At 45.4% G+C, this 6,000-nt stretch overlaps 1 protein-coding gene across 3 annotated transcripts in view; it reads right to left on the bottom strand.

Annotated features, from left to right (window-relative positions):
• Nucleotides 1-269: 269 nt before the first annotated feature.
• Nucleotides 270-6,000, bottom strand: part of SUSD1 (sushi domain containing 1) — a 611,958-nt gene continuing 606,227 nt past the window's right edge. For all 3 annotated transcript variants that reach the window (XM_085641265.1, XM_085641267.1, XM_085641266.1), the window contains one exon: nt 270-411. The gene's annotated coding sequence lies outside the window, so the exon portion shown is untranslated. The remainder of the gene's footprint in view (nt 412-6,000) is intronic.

Genomic DNA, 6,000 nt, shown 5'->3' with positions numbered 1-6,000 from the left:
AAACAATTTCAGGATCATACATTAGGCAGGCAAATACCCTCCCATTCAATGATAGTTAATAGTGGAGAGAGGCAAGAAAGCATGGGTGGGGCACACAGCCGCTTTATGGAGGAGCTCTTTTGCTGCCAAACTCTAAGTGGACCCCCTAAATTCCCCTTTCTTCCAACACTCTCATTCTGTAGCTTTCAAAATGACTTGTGTTTAGGATGAGATCAGGTTTGCCAAACAGCGCCGATAAGAAAAAGGGAAAGTGAATCATCGTTTTTATATTCTCATTTTATTTTAAATTTGGAAAAACAGAAAAATAAAAACTGTACAAATCTGCCATCCAGTGAGAACTTTCGGTCAAAAAACTGCTTTGGGGAAATTTCAGTCCAAGGCTGTCTGTTTGCTGTCTTCTATATAAATTACCTGTGTGAATAACAGATAGAAATCATTAAACATTGGTAATCCGAAACATGTGTTAATGGTGTTAATCCTCACAAACCCTTTATCATACACGGTTCATATTTAGGATTATGTCACTACCGAAAAGACAACACCACTTGAGTATACGTATGAGTTTTTACTGCTTTGTAACATATTCAAAATTTTAAACCACGGATTTTTACTCACAGCTAGGGAAAAATCTCACCGTAATCAAAATTGAAATCATGGAAATATGATTCATGATTATGGGCTTTGCGTAAGAGCAGCCTTGAATTATTGCACCAAAGAAAACTTGCATAGGAGTATTAAAATAATCATATTTATCAGACAGTCTAATCAACAACGTGCACTATGTAGTGTTTATTTGATGGTGAATATAAAACATGGACCTCAAAGGCAAAATCTTATTTCTAAGAAAATTATTGAGTTTGGAAAAGAAATCACAAGTAGGTTATTATGCTCCAGGCCATGCGTGCGTGTGGGGGTCTGCATTTTCTGAATTACTGATTGTGACTGAAGGAGACTTTGCTGCTTGTACAGGGAGAGGTTAGGGAATGGGAACAAAGCAAGGAACGCAGAAAAAGGGCAGGAAATAAAGTTAAAGCAAAGGGAAAATGAGGAAACAAAACAGGGAAAAAGCTGTGAATGGAGAGAATGATTAGAAGGAATGAGAGGAGAAAATTTGACCAATAACATAAAGGGAAAGAGAGCATTCTAGAAAGAGAAGAGGGGCAGAGAGCTAGGGGTTCATTTAGAGATTGGCGGGTGGGAGCACTATCATACACTGGAGGGGCCTCATTTACACCATCTTGACGCACAGCAGCGCAGCAAGCCTTCCTGCTGCACTGCCATGCATCAAAATAAAAGGACAGGAATGCACACCTTCCTGCACAAAAACAATCCTTATAGGCATTTTCCTCTTTCTATGTGTGCTGCAGAATGCAAAATCTGGGTATCATCATACAGGTTCTAACTCCTTATTCCTATTGGGCGAGAGTTAGTAGCCTCCGATGTTAAGAAGATGGTGGGTAATCAGAGACTCAGTGGTACCTCATAAAGGAAAACACCAACTCTCTGTGAGACACATGGGGCAAGCATTACTGCTTCAGAGCAGTTACTGCTTCAGAGTGGTTACTGCTTCAGAGCGGTTTGCCAGGAATGATTGGTACCAATGCAATACACTACTCCCCATGGCAATTTATGAGATACGGTCCATGAGGATGGCATGATCGACACTTTCAAAGGTGGCTGAGAGATCCAACAAAATCATAGCAATAATGTGTCCTTTACTTAAATCCAATCTGGGGCCATCCAAGATTCAAACCAGGACTGACTCCATTCCATGAGCTGGATGAAAATCAGCCTGCTTCTCATTTAACCAATTATGGGACTGTACACCTTCCACGAGCACTTGCACCACATACTTTTCTAATACTTTTGCCACATACCTCCACAATGAATTTGGTCAAAAACTTTGAAAACTGTAAGGTCCAATCCTATTTTTTTCACAATGATATTGTGAAGTGAAACCACCAATTATACATTGTTTTGAATTTTTATTGTGTTGCAATACCGAAAGCATGTCATAGCTATATATTTATTTTGCTGTGTTGCCTTTTTACAGTTTATTTATAATTATTCTATAAACATTTTATGGGACAAATAATTATAAAAATAGATGTTTTTGCAATATTTGAATGAATACTGGATTTCTTTCATATACATTGTTTTAATTTCACCTGGTTATATTTATTAATAAATTATATTTTTTATATTGTTGGTAATTTTATTTTAAATAAACACTGGGCCGAGAACTCCGCACATGAAAAGAGAGGCCTTTCATTTAATGTGCGGAGTCACCACCACCAGTGTGGAGTCTCCACAGTCGTAAAATTAAACTCGTAGTTTGTGAATACCAAAAAGAAGCTTTCTTACATAAAGGTGTAAGTTTACTTTTGTGAATCGGGCCATTTGTGAGCAAAGAGATGTATATCGAAAAGAAACCATGTGTGATATGTTTAATATAATCTGTGAGTACAGTGTGTGCTGGACAAAGGAAACTCTGCAATTATCTGGGAGCTTTTTATCCTACATAGGCTAAAAGGACACGCGTAGCGCTCGCAACTGAAAATAAAAAAGAAACGTCTTACTACAGGAAGGAATCAACAAAGACAGAATTCATCCTGCAGACAGTTAGCCTGCACAAAGCACTCTTTTGGACTCAAAGGAATTCTTAGGAAGGGGCATGTACGAGAATAGTGTTACACTTTATCATTTCTAGCAAGGTAATGGGACTCTTGCAGATATTGTCACCCTGCAATTTCTTGCGAGTAATCACAAGGGACTTTCCCGCCATTTTCCTAGAAACACAGACTACACAGGAACAAATGCAATGCATAGCATGGTGGTTTTATAATGATGTTTATCAAGCGGAGACAGGTGCCTTTAATCGGTTCCTGCTCATTTCTTTCAGAGAGGCATTGAGTTCTTGAAAGATACCGGCTAAACTATTTTTTTTGCCAGATAAAGTGATCATTCATTCACGTTTGCGTTTTGCTTTTCGTGCTTTTAGACTTTTTGTTTTTCCACTTTTGATTAGTCTAACACAGTATTCACATTATTATCTCTTCTGAAAACTGAAGTAGAAAGGATAATATTGATATTAATTTGTGTTTTTACATAGCGCTGTTTTGGCATTCTCTATTTAAATTCTTCTAACAAATACAAGGACAGGGGCGGCTCCTCCGCTTTGGCGGAGGAGCATCGCCCCACTACTTTTAAGCAGTGGGAAGCGGAAACCCAAAATGATAATAACTTTGCATTATTATCCTTTTAGGCTGCTTCCTGTTGCTTTGCGGGCGGGCGGGGCTGCTCTGCTCTGCGAGCAGGGCAGGGGAGGAGTGGTTTGCCCAATCCTGAGCACGTAATGACTGTTTGGTCGGCCTTCTCGGCACGCCCAAACCAGTCATGCGCACTTTTCTCATTCTCCATGCAGGCAGCATTACAGCCTTCATGGAGAACATGCCCAGGCCCCCATTCCCTGGTTGAGCATCGAACCAGGATGCTCAAAACTAATCAAACGCTGCATTGCAGCGTTGTGATTGGTCAGGGGAGCCTGGGTGCTTACCAATCACAACATTGCGTTGCAGCATTGTGATTGGTTAGTGGGACCTGCTCCCTGTTCCTCAATGTGCATGAGGAGAGCAGGAGCAGAGACGCGGGACCCGTCAGGTGGCAAGGTAAGTTTATTTTAAACATTTATATATAATTGATCCATGAGCGAGCTTTCCCGCCCCACCCGACGCAGACCCCCCACGCCCGCCCCACCACCCGCAACCGCCAACGCCCGCCCCAGCAACCGCGACCGCCCCTGTACAATGGAATCCTAACACGGGCAGAATAGGGAAGCGCCCATGAGGTACTTCCATATTGGAGAAGGGGCAAAAAAGGCTTGTGCAACTCCTTCTGCAGTACACCTTGTGCAGACGCACATTTAGCGCTAGTGCGTTTCAAAGGAGGCCTCCTTCCCTCATTTGCATGGCGGTGTGATATATGCAAATGAGGTCAGGGTGTTGCCCCTCCGGCCATGAGGTATTTCTGAGGCAGGCTCAGGGACTAACAAGCTCTCGAGAGACATACTGCATAAGGAGTGGGGCACAGTCAGTGCACCATATGAGGTTGGGAGGGACTGCCCAGAAAACCTCCAAAAGCTGGTGAAATTATATATTGCACCCCCCCCACTACAAAACAAGGTCACCCCCTGCGGATAAAGATGGTTTGGTGCTGCAGCTGTCCCCAAAACCGAAGCAGGTTCACACCTGCGTTCATGACAGCACATTTATTGGTGTTATTCACTGTCCCGGTCAGTGCCAAGTTCATCCAACAAGATACATACACCCTGGCAGAGTCCAGGACTGCGCAGTATTGTGTCAGACGGTGCCAGATATCAAACGACGCCCTCGCTGAAAATATTCGCCTTTCTCTCGCAAAATATGTACAGTTCCAACAGAAGGTCCTTCCACACACAAGCCTGGATCGTTCTGCAGCTGCATCTCCCTCAAGCTAAGACTTTTAAAATTGGTTTTAAAGTTCTTCAGAGAGCTGAAAGGAAACTTGTGGGGGAGTGCTTGTGGTATCCTGCATACCTGTCACCGACACAGTAGTTCGATTTTGCCTCGAACTCCATCCTTCCAAGGCTCCAAACTGGAGGAGCCCTTTACCTCCTTTATTGTCCGTAGCGCTTTGAAGCAGTAGTAAAGCTGTACAAGAGCTGTACAGCCCTCTTCTCAAGCACATACCCTGTTAGCGATGGGTGTCATTGTTAATCAAAGTAATGGTAGTGTATTTACTGACCTTTGAAGTGCTAAAGGCTAGGTATACCCTGCCGGAATTGCAGCTCGCCAGTGCATTTATTTCAGCAAAAACATTCAACATTGGCTTGCCATTTTTAAACTTAGTACTGAAACCTAGCTAGCAGCAGGGGAAAACCTTTCTGTTGTTGCTGCTGCCACCGTAGTTTGGGTCATCCTGTGCATCTTTTAAAGGAGGTGGGCTGAAGGACGCTGTGCTGCCCTGTCAATCTTGCCGCAAATCCGACGCCCGATGCTCCAACACCTGGGGTAAGGCCTACAGGCCCCAGGGTGTACCAGGCATTCCACAGCTGCCGCGAGTGAGGGGGAGGCGTGGCAATCGCGCTTAAAGTGCTGCCTCTCCCCCCGCGGCGCAGGAAAACCTTTATGTTGCTGCTGCCGCCACCGTATTTTGGGTCATCCTGTGCATCTTTTAAAGGAGGTGGGCTGAAGGACGCTGTGCTGCCCTGTCAATCGCGCCGCAAATCAGACGCCCGATGCTCCAACACCCGAGGTAAGGACTACAGGCCCCAGGGTGCACCAGACATTACACGGCTGCCGCGAGTGAGGGGGAGGCGTGGCAATCGCGCTTAAAGCGCTGCCTCTCCACCCGTGGCGTGGGACACGTGCGGGACGTAGCCCAGACCAAGGGCGGGCCCGTCTGGGCCCGTCAGATGCCGGAAAAGGCCGGGCTGGGCCATCCCACTTGGTTTTAATTTCTGTAGATGTGGACCAATATTTGCACTCTGGTTAGTGACTTTTTTTTTATCTAGCAGGTCTATTATTAGAAGTGTCCAGGTATAGCTCCTATATGTGGGTATTCACTGGGGATTCTACTAAGGCTCTCCCCCCACGGCGCGAAAACCTTTCTGTTGTTGCTGCTGCCACCGTATTTTGGGTCATCCTGTGCATCTTTTAAAGGAGGTGGGCTGAAGGACGCTGTGCTGCCCTGTCAATCTCGCCTCAAATCCGACGCCCAATGCTCCACACCCGGGGCAAGGACTACAGCCCCCAGGGTGCACCAGACATTACACGGCTGCCGCGAGTGAGGGGGAGGCGTGGCCATCGTGCTTAAAGCGCTGCCTCTCCACCCGTGGCGTGGGACACGTGCGGGACGCAGCCCAGACCAAGGGCGGGCCCGTCTGGGCCCGTCAGAGGCCGGAAGAGGCCGGGCTGGGCCATCCCACTTGGTTTTAATTTCTGTAGATGTGGACCAATATTT

The sequence above is a fragment of the Triturus cristatus genome, chromosome 2_2, assembly GCF_964204655.1.
Source record: "Triturus cristatus chromosome 2_2, aTriCri1.1, whole genome shotgun sequence".
Taxonomy (NCBI): Eukaryota; Metazoa; Chordata; class Amphibia; order Caudata; family Salamandridae; genus Triturus; species Triturus cristatus.
The sequence above is the reverse complement of the archived record's forward strand: the minus strand, read 5'-3'. Positions and strand labels throughout refer to the sequence as shown.